General features: G+C 48.4%; 1 protein-coding gene and 1 pseudogene across 1 annotated transcript in view; one reads left to right on the top strand and one right to left on the bottom strand.

Moving 5' to 3' along the window:
• Positions 1-15,219, bottom strand: part of LOC144102536 (uncharacterized) — a 94,116-nt gene that overhangs the window by 46,638 nt on the left and 32,259 nt on the right. The gene's annotated exons all lie outside the window — the stretch shown is intronic.
• LOC144100473 (uncharacterized) lies at positions 13,229-14,675 on the top strand (annotated as a pseudogene).

Below are 15,219 nucleotides of genomic sequence, written 5' to 3'. Positions count from 1 at the left end.
GCTAGTGTTTGGGTCACATATGGTATAATAAATGCGCATCTGTGTGGGTACACATGTCGCCAAGTCCATTCTTTCGGTCAGAGTGTTCTCCGGGGACCCGTGACACAGAATCTGCACCTGGTGGATATATTCCACGCAGAATATACAGTAGGCCAAGCGTACAATCTGCCCATCAAAAACGCTGATCATATATATATATATATGTTCTGGACTGTTGAACTAAAAAAAAATCTGTTTCTATGTCAGAAGAAGAATCATCTTGGCCTTCAATATCTTCGTTGTTACTTTCTTCATTGGACGCACATGTACAGAAGCCAATGACAATAACACGAAGGGATCAGATCCCAGGATTTCACCACCCAAACGCACACTTTTGCTTGAAAGTGGGTGTTACCAAGATAGCAACCAACGCCTCCTAGCAAAACACGCATACAAGTATTCAGCCGGGTGATGGCAACGGAAGCATAGCGCTAGTATCACAGACCTTCATGATAGAGTTGCATTGGGGATTTGAAGATATGCTGAACAATATTGAAAAAAATACGCTGTATATTTTGCAAGGTGCAAAGTTGCAACTTTTAAGCATGTGGTATACTGGAAATTATGGTACACATAATACGCAATGCTTTTCAAATAGGCATGCTTGACGAGAAGCACTGTTCATTTGTCACTGATATTGAGTGCCTTCAATTTTAACACCTTTCTAAACAATATTTTCTATAGAATATTTCTTACAATTTAAACAGTTCCATGAATGGAAAAGACAGAAGAGAGCCAGGTGTGCAAGTTCATGATATCTGCAGGAGCAAAAATGCTGACCAACAGAAGAACAAGGATCTATTACACTTGTAACAGGTCATGAGTGGCACGACCAGGTCGAAGCAACAATACTCGTGCGATGAAAAGTCAGGAAAGCTGCCGGAATGGTAAGACATGCCTTACATCGCTACAAGAGAAGAGGGTACTGTCAAGGTCTTGCACCAAAGGTTGCAATATGGGCACGATGCAGACATTGCACACATGAGTACGAGTGACCGGGAAAGGGCAAGCATTGTGAAAGACCTTTCAAAAGGAGTGCTCATGAATTCAATATTGAAGAAAATAAGGGCATCTATGACAAGCAAGCTAACCGCTTTGCATTTGACAAGTCGCATGGACTAGCACATAAAGCAGCAACATAACCTCACAGTTCCTCAAAGATGTCATGAAAATTATGCTGCAATTGTAAACATATGCGTGCAAGGCATGAGAAACAAGGGGCAACATGTTTGCTTTTAGATACAGCAGGGGGTTATTGACCCAATGAGCACCTTCATACTAAAGACTGCTTTTGCACTAATGGCAGAGCCGCTGGGAAAGGCGCTGAAGGTTTTGGGTACAGGAACAGTCTGTGTTGATTCCAGACAGGGAACAACAGGGTAGCACAATTTGGATTGGTGACTCTTCCCGGAAGGTGCTGGATGAGAATGGACCAGCACTGTATATGGCTTACTTCATCTGCAGCACAATGATTGAGAAAATGTTGGGAGCATTCTTTGAATCCATGAAGTCCTCCACAGGAGCCCTGTACACTAGAACTTTCATGACAGATGATGCATCTGAACACTTTGAGGCCTGGTCAAGAGTCAGGGTCCCACCTCAACATCGACTGCTCTGCACAAAGCATGTGGATAAAAACTGGAAGCGAAAGATTACTGAGAAGATAGAAGAAAAAGAGCTCGCAGCAGATGTTTACCATGCTGTTTGTGTGCTGCTAGAGTGCCCCAAGAAGGGTGAGGTGGCTAAGCTTCTCGAGTCATTTCTGGCCAACAAAGACTACAGGCTTCAGGAGTTTATTCGTTAATTAAGAGGAAACTATGCTCATCACCTGGAGATGTGAGTCTAGTTTTCTAGCTCGGCTCAGCGTCAACACAAACATGCATCCTGAAAGGATGCAGAGGAGTTAAAAGCATAGTTTTCTGGAAGGTAAGAAGAATCATTGTTTGTAGGCTCAACTTTGCAGTGATAGACATGGCATACACCTCTTTGTGAAAGGAAACAGAACCAGCAAGATGAACCCGAGAATGACCACATTTTCCATGGCAATTACTGCGTCTACCAAAAAGACTGAATATGGAACATGGACTGTGCAATCCCAGTCCACAATAAAGCCTTGCTTACAGGGTTTAAAAAGTGACAGGTGGTGCCAACTGCCTTCTGAAGTGCAGTGATTGCATGGTGTGTGGAACAGCTATTCATGCACTCGCCAAGAGCGCCGAATGTGCCTGACAATCTGCAAACACAGTCACTCAGTGGTCATAACAAGCACATCTGAAAGAAGAAATCAGAAAATCTTGGAAACTACTCAAGCAGTGTTATCAAATTCAAAGACAAGCGTGGCTTTTCACGTCGTGGAAAGTGCTCAAACAGCAGAATCATCCACAGGCATGACGAACTTGGAATTGGTCGTGGCCAAGACGGACGTGCTCAAAGATTACGAAGTGCGGTACCGAAAAGGGGCCACAAACGTGGTTGCTGACGCGCTGTCGCGCGCGCCGGTGAATGACCTCTCCCCAGGCGGTGGAGAGGAGAAGCCGCCGCAGCAACTTCCCCACGCGTCGGGAGAGCGGAGCCGAGGGGATAAAGATCTCGCTCGATTGCACGCGCATCTCGTTGGTGTGCAGGTCCCCATCGAGCGGGCATTCAGCAGAGAAGAGCTTATCAAGGCTCAGCAGGAAGACTCGTACTGTCGGAGGCTGGTCGCCGGTCTTAGTGAAGAGACGAACCGCCCGACGAATCTAATCAAAGGGCGCCGGGGAACCGCAGCAAATGCGGTAGGCGCGAGCTCTAGTGCAGCTTGCAGTGCTGCGAGTGAGCTGGAGAGTTTCCTGCTTGATGCTGACGGAGCTTTGCTGAAATACGTGCCAAGCAAAGAGGACTCAAACGAGTGCTTCAAAGCCGTCATCCCGCACCAGCTCAGGCACGCTGTGATGCAGCATTACCACGATGCGGACGGCCATGGGAGCGCGCCAAAGACATGGAAGAAACTCTGTCGGTTTGCTACCTGGCCTGGAATGAAGGTTGAAGTACGTAAATACGTACAAACCTGCCATGTCTGTCAAGAGAGAAAGCCAAGAGGGGGAAGGCCGCCCGGCTTGCTTCAGCCGATCGTGAGCACAAAGCCATGGGAAATCGTGGCGTGCGACCTGATCGGACCGCTGCCGCGCAGCAAAAGAGGGCACAGATTTGTGCTGGTGGTCACTTGCCACTTCAGCGGGATCGCTGAACTCTATCCGCTGCGAAAAGCCACTACGAAGGAGATCCTGGCGAGAATCTCGGGATTATTCTGCCGTTTTGGGTTCCCCGACCGGTTGATCACTGACAATGCATCGTACTTCACGTCAAAGGTTTTTCGTGAAACGTGCGCAGCAATGGGAGTACGGCAGCAGAAAACGACGTGCTATCATCCACAGTCCAATGTGACAGAGCGTCGCAATCGCGATGTGAAACCTTTGCTCGGGGCATACGCCCGGACGCACAGCGACTGGGACGAGCACCTCGACGCCATCACCTTCGCACTGCGAACGAGCGAAAACCGCTCTACGGGCTTCACGCCGGCTTTCCTGATGTTCGGGAGGGAGTTACAGACGCCAACAAACATTGTCCTTGCCAAAAGGAGGGATGCTGCTCCGGCCCAGACGGCAGCTGCCGACTACGCGCGGCGTGTGCGAAAACGCATAGAAAACGCAGTGAAGGAGGCCAGCCGCAATCGCGCGAGAGCCAGGGCGAGCCAGAAGGCGGCCTATGATCGAACGCATCGGGACTTGGAATTCCAAGTGGGAGATTTGGCTCTCAAACGCAACCACGCGCTCAGCGATGCGAGCACGGGATTTGCGGCAGGCCTCGCGCCCAAATGGGTGGGCCCATTCATCGTTGCTGAGAAGCTGTCCCCACTTAACTACAAGCTGAGGGGTCCGAACTCGGCTCGACTCAGCGGGCCCATCCATGTAGGGGAGCTAAAAAGGTACTTCCAAAGGGAAGCCACCGTGGAGAGAGAGGTTCCGGCCACGCGAAATCGCGGGGAAAGGTCGCTGACCCCGACGCACCCCTACAATACCCGCAGCAAGCGAAAGCGCTGCTAAGGGGACAACGGGGCGAAGGGTGCCCGAGACGGAGGGACCCCGGAAGATTGCACCCACCGGCGAAAAGGGGTGGACGAGGCCGCAAAGAGGTCAATGGACTTCACAATTCCCAGAAGGGGACCACGCGATGACCCCCGCCAACCCCTGCTCCTCAGTCGAACCGTGACTTTTCCAAATGGCAAGCTGCGACATATTCGACCCGAAGGAAAGAGCCAATGGGGAGCTCAAATGTGTTTCCCAGAGGACACTGCGGGAGGACGGTCGTCAGCCCCCAGTGACCGCGGCGCTCACTTCGAACGCACCACCATGGAGGCAACCCGTCAAGTGTCGGTGGGGCGAGCTTCCGGGCCTGAGCGTCCAGCTGACCACCAGCGGCAACGGGCTCGCCGGCCATCGGCACGAAGAACTCGGGACCAGCCGGCGCCGCGGCCCCACGCAGGACCCCTGCCGCGACCGCGGCAGCACGGAGACCGCGTCGGACGAGGGGCGATGAGACACCAAGCGGCGCAGCGGCCACAAGCAGGGCCACGGCCGCGACCGCGGCAGCACGGAGGCCGGGGTGCAGCGGAGTACCACGCCGGCGGCCCGCAAGCACCTGACCCCTATCACCAGCTTTCGGGGGCCGCGCCCGCACCTCGCCACCCAGATCGGGCAGCCGGGCGCCGAGGACCCGCTTCGGCCGGGACAGCCGGACCCCGGTGTCGGTCCATCGCCACCTGGGCGCATCAGGCCGGCGATGCGCCACCGCGCTCATACGTGAGCGTGGCGCCGTGGGACCGACAGCTGCAGGTGGAGGCGGGCCTGGCGCGAGAGCGGGTGCCTTCCATTTTCCGGGGCAACACCATCACAGACCACCTGGCGGCGCACCCGGAAGCCGTGATGCCACCGGAGCCGACGGCCGCCTACTGCCCGGAGTGCGGCGTCTTGATCGTCAGCCGGCGCACACACGTCGCCTCCAGCTACCACCGGCAGCGGCTGGAGGGGAGCAGCCTGGACGCCGAGGTGGTGCGGGCCCGGATGGCGCGGGACCCTGTGTTCGCGGCCAGGGTGCTTCGGATGGAGGTCGCCCCGGAGTCCCGAGCCCTGGTCGCACCACCCGGGCCAGGGACCGCGCCTCCTGCTGCGACGCCAACCCCAGCAGACGACAACATCGGAGACCTTGTTATGGATTTCGATCTGCTGGGGGACTTGGAAATTGTAAGCGGCCAATAAAGGTAAAGGCTTTAATGAGATCATTGCAGTCTACCGTCCGCTGAACTCGGGGGACGTTCGGTCTTTAGGGAGGAGGAGTGTGGGAGTTTCGGAGTGCCGTACCCTTCTCGGGCCGGCGGGGCGCGCCGTGGAGAAGCAGGAAAGCGGAAGCTTTCCTCCTTCCCCACGGGCGAGTAGCCAGATGGTCTGCTCGAGAGCGCTGCGCCGCCTCCTTCCTCAAAAAACCGGTCGCAAGCGCGCACCGCCAGGCGCCGCCGGAGCGGTCGCTGATTGGCCGAATATGACAACGGGGAAGTGCGCCGAGATCGGCGGGTACCGGTCGTGGCCGGAGGGAGACTTCAGCGAGAGGACGTCAGGTAATTACCTCGCTTCTTCCCTCTTTGTTGTCGCCATCTTGCCCCGTCAGCCGCACGACCAAGCCAGACGGCAAGGGTCGCAGATCAAGATTTAAGCAGCCAGCGACTTGGGAGAACCCAATAAACGTTTGGCCCCGGGCAAAGCGTCCTGTTCCGTGCTGTGTTTATTTCGCATTTCTGCTGCGCCGCCGTGAGAACGGCCGCGCGTGGTGTGCGATACCGGGAGCTCGGAGTTCACGGCCTAGACCTCAAAGGAGGCTCGACGGCTTAGTAAGAACCCCCACAAAGCATAGCACTAGTATCACAGACCTTCATGACAGAGTTGCATTGGGTATTTGAAGATATACTGAACAATATTGAAAAAAATACGCTGTATATTTTGCAAGGCGCAAAGTTGCAACTTTTAGGCATGTGCTATATTGGAAATTATGGTACACATAATACGCAATGCTTTTCAAATAGCCATGCTTGACGAGAAGCACTGTTCATTTGTCACTGATATTGAGTGCGTTCAATTTTAACACCTTTCTAAACAATATTTTCTATAGAATATTTTTTACAATTTAAACAGTTCCATGAATGGAAAAGACAGAAGAGAGCCAGGTGTGCAAGTTCATGATATCTGCAGGAGCAAAAATGCCGACCAACAGAAGAACAAGGATCTATTACACTTGTAACAGGTCATGAGTGGCACGACCAGGTCAAAGCAACAATACTCGTGCAATAAAAAGTCAGGGAAGCTACCGGAGTGGTAAGACATGCCTTACATCGCTACAAGAGAACAGGGTACTGTCAAGGTCTTGCACCAAAGGTTGCATTATGGGCACGATGCAGACATTGCACACATGAGTACGAGTGACCGGGAAAGGGCAAGCATTGTGAAAGACCTTTCAAAAGGAGTGCTCATGAATTATATATTGAAGAAAATAAGGGCATCTATGACAAGCAAGCTAACCGCTTTGCATTTGACAAGTCGCATGGACTTGCACATAAAGCAGCAATTTAACCTCACAGTTCCTCAAAGATGTCATGAAAATTATGCTGCAAGTGTAAACATATGCGTGCAAGGCATGAGAAACAAGGGGCAACATGTTTGCTTGTAGATACAGCAGGGGGTTATTGACCCAATGAGCACCTTCATACTAAAGACTGCTTTTGCACTAATGGCAGAGCCGCTGGGAAAGGCGCTGAAGGTTTTGGGTACAGGAATAGTCTCTGTTGATTCCAGACAGGGAACAACAGGGTAGCACAATTTGGATTGGTGACTCTTCCCGGAAGGTGCTGGATGAGAATGGACCAGCACTGTATATGGCTTACTTCATCTGCAGCACAATGATTGAGAAAATGTTGGGAGCATTCTTTGAATCCATGAAGTCCTCCACAGGAGCCCTGTCAACTAGAACTTTCATTACAAATGATGCATCTGAACACTTCAAGGCCTGGTCAAGAGCCAGGGTCTCACCTCAACATCGACTGCTCTGCATATGGCATGTAGATAAAAACTGGAAGTGAAAGATTACTGAGAATATAGAAGAAAGAAACCTCGCAGCAGATGTTTACCATGCTGTTTGTGTGCTGCTAGAGTGCCCCAAGATGAGTGAGGTGGCTAAGCTTCTCGAGTCATTTCTGGCCAACAAAGACTACAGGCTTCAGAAGTTTATTCACTACTTAAGAGGAAACTATGCTCACCACCTGGAGATGTGGGTCTACAATTTTCTAACTCCGCTCAGCGTCAACAAAAACATGCACCCTGAAAGGATGCAGAGGAGTTTAAAGCATAGTTTCCTAGAAGGCAATAAGAATCATTGCGTTTACAGGCTCAACTTTGCAGTGATGGACATGGCATATACTGCTTTGATTGTGAAAGGAAACAGAACCAGCAAGATGAGCCCGAGAATGACCAGATTTGCCATGGCAATTACTGCGTCTACCAAAAAGACTGAATATAGAACATGGACTGTGCAATCCCAGTCCACAATAAAGCCTTGCTTACAGGGTTTTAAAAGTGACATGTGGTGCCTACTGCCTTCTGAAGTGCAGTGAGTGCATGGTGTGTGCACAGCTATTCATGCACTTGCCAAGAGCGCCGAATGTGCCTGACAGTCTGCAAACACAGTCGCTTAGTGGTCATAACAAGCACATCTGAAAGAAGAAATCCGAAAATCTTGGAAACTACTCAAGCAGTGCCATCAAATTCAAAGACAAGCGCTGCTTTTCACGACGTGGAAAGAGTTCAAATAGCAGAAGCATCCACAGGCATGACAAACTTGGACATGGCCAAGACGGACGTGCTCAAAGATTATGTCACAGAGAAAGAAATTCCTCAAGAAGTGCACAACAAGGCCAGCAAGATTTTGGAGCCGGTATTAAAGACTTATGAAAGCACTAAGGAAAAAGAAGTGCCCTATACATCAAGGAAGCCAGTAAACAAGAAAATCGAACACCAAGTTTCATTCTACTAAGAAGCCTAGGCTGTCCAGCTTGGGTTCAGGTTTTTTAAAGCCAACTGAGCCTCAGAAAGAGAGGATAAAAGAGCAAATCCACAATCGCAATGTTGAGGCTACTGCGGTAATCATCTCCAGGGCACAACTACTTATGAAAGATGGAATGGACCGTATGGCACTTTCTTCTGGTCAGCACATCCAATCGACGTCATCTGCGCATGTAATCTATGAGGTATGCAGCTATGCGTTACCAGTTCGATGGTGTGCTGTACTAGAGAACGAGAGAGATCTCGAAGCTGGCCATATATGCTGCAGCTATGTACATTTTCCTTGCAGCAGTAGCTTAGTGGCATGAGTCGGATAGTGCGTGTGTTAGAGCACAAGAGGCACCTCCATACTGGCCATATATCTTGCAGGTAAGTATATTTTCCTTTCAGCAGTGTCCTGAGTACAGAAACAACTGCAGCACATTGGTTTTGCTGCACCTGGCTGAGGCAGGCTATTTTTTTTCTCTTGGCAGAACCTGACTGCTAGACAGCGTCTCAAAAGGTGCCAGTTAGGGAGGCTCTAACCAAGCACCTGAGGTGTGCAGCTCACAAAAAGCTCAATAAGAATGGAGGCACCTTTAGACACAGTGTATTACAAACGCAGGGTGCTTGTTAAGAATAGTGCATGCACCCGCGGATCAACAAGGGTTTCATTGCGTTCTCACATTCCTCACCTATGCATGTTTTTTTTCTCAGGTCCACGGTTGCACATTACTGGCATTTCAGAAAGTTGCTGTTAGGGTGCAATTTGATGCAGACATGTTCTGAAAAAATTTGCTGGGGGCTTGGAAAGTGTTAGCAGAGCTAAAAGAGATGACTTCTAATTTGTGCCGTTGTGATCTGTTTCAGGAAACAAGCAACCAGAGAGACATGGCAGAGACAACATTGCTGGTCTTTCACGATTGCATTGATGATGTCTTTTGGTTAAGTTACTGAAATACTTGGAAGATCACAATATATACTTTGCCTTAAATTTGCTTTAGCTTCTAGTACACTGCAATTTGCCTGGTTTTGCGCTGAAAAAAAGCAATTATATTTATTGTGTTCGTGCAACTCTGTTGTCTTCCAATCTCTTTGTAGGCAGGTGCTTCCAGAGTGGAGATTTCAATTTATCACCAGCATTGTCTGCCATGCAAGTTAACATCACCGAAGTATGGGCTGTGCATCGCTCTCACGGCACGTATCATATGATAAGCGATTGCCGCATTAGTGATGTACGAGTAGTGCTTAGTGCTCGAGGTTGTGGTTGCGGTTCGCATGTTCGTATCGCCCATAGTGACACAGCAGAGAGTTCGCAACATCCGGAATTCCACACATTGTGTGCAATACATTCCAGCCAGTGAATTTTACAAACTCATATCATCGCGAAATTCGGATCAATCGTGTCCATATCACTGAGATCCTACTGTAAGCTGCTGGCGAAAGAAGCGAGGTGGATGCGGAGCGCAGAACAACAAACAGCATTCCAGCAAGCAAAAAAGGTGCTGTGTGCACCACCAGTGCCAATGTATTTCAAGCCGAAGCACAAGTTACTTTTGGAATGCGATGCTTCACCTCACAGGGTGAGAGCTGTACTGTTCCATTGCACAAACAGAGAAAACAGACCAACTGAATTTCGGTCTTTTACCTTAATTTTGGTAGAAATGAAGTATTCTCAGATCGAACGTGAAGCACTAGCTCACGTTTAAGTGTCTCGTTTCCAGGACAACCTTCTTGGCAGAGAATTCACCCTGGTGTAAGGGACCATCACCCTCTGCTTGGCCTTCTAAGACCGGTTTGCCAGACTCCCATGATGGCTGTTGCGAGAATACACAGATGAGCTCTGCTACTGGGAGCTTGCAAATACAAGCTGCTTTGCACATCAGGCAAATTTATGGTCAACGCAGATGCCCTATGTCGTTTACCTCAATCCTTGCAGAAAATGAAGTGCAGTGGAAGATGACGCAGTTTGTTTTTGCCATCAACAAGTGGGGCCAGTCATTTATCGCTAAAGAGGAACCACTGCATGTTGCGTCGAAAACACGGATATGACTCCCTAGCATTTTTAAAAAGCAGCAGGAGTTATCTTTTTGGGACGGCTTCCTAGATGGGGACATTGTGTAGTGGTCCCCAAAGAGGCATGTAGCAGGCTACTGACAATATTCTATGAAGCACCCCAGGGTGTCTCTACTGTGAAGGTAGCACGGTCCAAATTTTAGCGGCCAGGGATAGACCTTAATGTCCACTGCATTGCTGCTGAATGCCAAAACTAGGTCCAAACACTACCACTGCCCCCAGCACAGAAGCCAGTCAGGCCAGCTATCGAGGAAAAGTGGTCCCAGTTAGGCGTTGATTTTCCTGGATGGAAAAAAAAAAGTTAATCGTGGTAGACACCTACAGCAAATGGCTCGCGGCCAGTCTACTCTAATGTGCCATGCTAACCAGCGCAATAGACGCGCTGCACACGCTCTTCAGCCAGTTCAGACTACCACTCACTGTAGTATCACATCGAATAACAGAACATCATTTGCAGAGCGTGATTTCACCAAATACATGGAGAGAAATGGCACTGCAGCTGTTAAGACTTTATTTTGTTGTCAGCAAAATGTTGGCTGCTTTGCATAAAATTTGTTCCCAACTCGTCACAAAAACTGTCCAAGGATCAATGTCTTCTTCCTTTAAGTGTCACTACCCTGGTTGCCAGTTTATTATTGACTGTACTGAGGTTATAACTGCAAAGCTGCCTACAATGGAATAAAGGTGTGCTTATTTTCACACTACAATGGTAGTTGCACCTTAAACTCTGGCTGTAACTTTAACTATTGGTAGAATTACGTTTGCATCGGATGCCTATTGGGGTTGAGCTTCAGACACCCATAAGACACTCCACTCGAGATTTCTAGACCGTACACACCCAGGAGATGTGGTGCTGGAAGACAAGAAATTTCCCGTAAATACGACTCCAACTGAACCAACTGAAGTTCTCATCTCTCCTCTTCATGATCATAAGACAGTCCAGCTCAGTCATCAGAAAGCCATGAAATTTGCAAAGGGCCAGGACCATCAGAAGTGCGATTCACTGACAATTTTCAATGATCATACCAAAAAGAAAGCTAATTTTCTATGTACTGCAAATTTCACTATAATATTTCGTCAAGAGACAGATGCACACCCGAGGACTACAAAAATTAGGATTAAAAATTCTGATCAAATTAGCCATTTTATTTCCCATGTCTTGTTTAAGCTGAGCCGAGCCGCAGGGCAACACTTCTCAGTTCTCTTGCCAGAAGCCACACCAGACAAGGACACTGTTAAGACAAGATAAAACGTCTCTCTGTACAAGCTAGCATCCACAGCGCCGAGGCTCTGAGGCACCCTGAGGGTGCCCCCGTTGTTGGGTTACCGGTCCAAAGACCTCGCGCTTGAATGGAGCACAGGCGTGAACTAAAGCCAAGGAAACCGTGAATGAAGCTGGTATTAATTATTTGTGCATTTCTGCACAGAGCGAATCGTAAGCAACACAATCCATTTACTTTCCATACACGCTTCCGATGTGTAGTTGCATGTCCCTGTGAGGTGCACAACAAATTGTCGGGGGATTTTTGAGTGTGGTGCATCGACAGCAGAGCGCTGCACGTGCCAGCCCAGCGTTGCACGTGTACACGTGCAAATGGTGATTACGAGACGACGACGAAGAGCGTGGCAAGCACAAGGAGCAGAGAGCTGATGAGTGAGGAAACTGAGGTGTGAAGGGAGACGGCGCAGTGGAGGTCGGGTCATTCAAGCGTGGAGGTGGCAGCTGTCAGACGTAGGGTCTGTGCTGCCATGGACCTCCCTTGGATCACTGACGCAAGTCTCCTGCGTCCCTTTCAAGCGTGGAGGTGGCAGCCGATGGACTGAGGTTCCGTGCTGCCGAGAGGCTCCCTTGGATAGCCTGGATTAAGCCCACGGCGTTTCGTGACTCCGTCGACGGGTCCTAGATACACTTCTCCTGCTGCTGCCAAGTTCCTGGGGCTGCTGATGGGAGCCCACTAGTGTCTTCCTATGGTCCTCTCCGCTCCTATTACCACATGGCTCCTTTCCGCCACTTCCTTCGATGCAACGCCAGCAATGCATCGCAGTTCATTTACCCGCATCCACCCTGCCTGCAAGGCATTTCCACTTCACCTGGGACGCTCAAGTTCTGGTGAACTCCTTCCTTCAACCTGCAGTGCTGTGTGTGTGTTTTTCTTAGTTTTCATCTCTTATTGGCTCTTTACTTTTAGGTTATAAACACGGCTTTGTTTTTTTATGTTTGTTGTCTCGTTCAAACCTGCACGTGATAGCATTCCTCTTGTGCAGTTGGGAACGCATTTCAAATCACGAAGTCCTAGCAAGAACACCGAGCTTTTATAGTATAACCTCTTTGGGGTTATGACTGTGGAGTTGTAAATGGTGTGCCTGGAGAGCGGCAAACTTGTAGAAGTGACCATCAGTCAGTGCGGACAGTTTGAATAAGTTTAAATGTTTGAAATTGCTCAAGGAAAGTCAGCCGCTCTGCATTTTTCTTGTTTCCAAGCATCAAGAGTGACTTTGGCAGCAGCCTTCCAGCAACATGTCCATTTTGGCAAACCTGCGAGAAGGTGAGCATTCTGTTCTCAAACTTCAGAAGGCATCGCTCCATTTTTGTAATGAATGAGCGTGTTTGAGGAAATGTGTGCTGAATGTGCATTGAGATGACGCTCCGCACAAGATGACAAGGTGAGCATTCTGTTCTCAAACTTCAGAAGACATCGCTCCATATTTGTAATAAATGAACGTGTTTGAGGAAATGTGTGTCGAATGTGCATTGAGATGACGCTCCGCACAAGATGACCTTCTGATGATTTGGTTAGTGCCAGATGTAGTTTAAGCCACCACACTGGCTCAGTGGTTATGGCGCTCAGCTGCTGACCTGAAAGACGTGATTCGATCCTAGCGCTTACTTCATTCAACAGAGACTGTTGCTTCGTGAAGCATCACCCGGGTTGTTGACGAGGTGACATGCATGGGAGGAATGAACCACAGGAAACTGCCGTTACTGTGGATGGATGAAAAGAGGGCATTCATCCCTGCACAGCATTGCCGCACATATATCAGTGGACACAGGCAAGGTGCTAGATTTCGAAGTGGGGACTAGGTTCTCCCATCTGTTTACGCAGTCTCCACTCTGAGATAAGGCAAGAAGAGTGCAAAGCAAAGCATTCTGGGCCATCTGGAGGTATGGAGGCTAGGGGTGCTATGAAGATTTTTGCACGGTCTATCCAAAAACATAGTGTGATCTACACCAAATATACTGGTGACGGGTACAGCAAGGCATACTTTGCTGTGAAAGAATCAAAACCGTACAGCAAAGATACTGAAAAGCGCGAGTACGTTGGCCATGTACAAAAGCTGTCAGATGGACTACCACTGTCTGGAAGAGGTTGCCTCACAAAGAAGGACACTGACTCCATGCAATTTTACTATGACAAGGCCATAACTGAGAACATTGATAGCTTAGAAAACATGCAAAAGGCTGTGTGGGCAATTTATTTCCTTAAGTTGTCCACTAATGAAAAGCCAAATCATAGAGAGACTATGCCCCAAGGGAGCATCATCATGGTGTGAATACAACCGTTATCTCAGTGAAGGAAATTCTGAGGGATATTGCCAACTGCTGTTCTGGAAGCAATCAAGCCACTGTTCCAAGCTTTGCCATCACCAAGCCTTCTAAGCAAGTACCTCCATGGCAAAACAAACAGCAACAAGTCCTTGAATCAGCTGATCTGGTGCCGCTGTCCGAGAACGTTTGTTTGGAACGACACATTGAAACTGGCCACTTGTGATGCTGTAGCGTACTATAATGATGGAAATCGAGCACAACTGATGTCCTGGAAACACTTGGCATTACGCCAGGTGTATTCTGCACAGTCGGTCTCAACCGGCTTGACAAGGAGCACGTTGCAAGGGCAGAGTTCCGAAGGTCACCAGTAAGCAAGGAACGTCGTAAAAAAAAAAAGCAACATGAAGAAAGGCTTTGGGGAAGATACCAAAAAAGCCAAAAGGTGCGTGTATTCTGCCAGCGTGTTTTGAACTGCTGTATTCTATGTGCAAACAGAAAATTGCGTTTTTCTCAAAATCAGTTTCCTGAAATTTTTCGAAAATGAATGTACCTTTTCTCGAAAACTATCAGGCAGATTACGTTGAAATTTTCTCAACATCTACTGAAATCCCTTTCAAATAGTCAGAACCTAAAACTTTGCAAAATTGTTAGTTATTCCAAAAAGAAGTCAATTGAAAGTCCCTCCTATGGTTGGCAACAAGTGACTAATATTTTTTTTCCTTTTGAGATGTATGTAGAAGCCCATTTTTATTTATTTATTTAGCAATACTGTAAGCCTTTGACAGGCCTATACAGGCAGTGGGTTACAAAGGTATTCACAATGTACAACACTTTGTAAAATATATTAACACTAGAACTTGTTATCTGAAACAGAACATCATTCCAACCATAATCAAACGGTAAAAAAAAAAAGAAAAAAGCTTCCGCGTTATGGCACTGAGTGAAACAAAGATTCTACCTTATTGACAAAGCTAGACACAGAATCGTCGTCAACAACATCCCCCGGCAAGGAATTCCAAATCTCTACGGACAACGGAAAAAAAGAAAACTTAAAAGTATTGCACCGTGTGACGTATGGCCGGATGTGCTTATCATGATTTTTTCGTTTAGTGTGACGGTGTGGTGGCTGCAGATACTGATCTTTATTGATACGGAGCGACCCATGGTAAAGCCCATGGTAAGGTTCGGGTTAAACCCACTATCCTGTGGAATTAGTGTGAAGTTTAACGGACATACTATGTTTTGTTTGTGAGAAAAGGTACATTTAATTTTACACCCGAGCCTAAAATTTGGTTCTCAAATACAAAAAAAAGTAAAGAAGGCTGCTGTAAAACGATTGCACCAAATGAAGGCTAAAGACATTTTTATTCAACAACCAAAATTTTACAATAAAATACAGAACAACTGATGGGCTATAAAGCTGAAACCAAGACGACC

The sequence above is a fragment of the Amblyomma americanum genome, chromosome 8 (assembly GCF_052857255.1).
Source record: "Amblyomma americanum isolate KBUSLIRL-KWMA chromosome 8, ASM5285725v1, whole genome shotgun sequence".
In the NCBI taxonomy this organism is placed as follows: Eukaryota; Metazoa; Arthropoda; class Arachnida; order Ixodida; family Ixodidae; genus Amblyomma; species Amblyomma americanum.
This window is presented reverse-complemented; position numbering and strand designations above follow the sequence as displayed.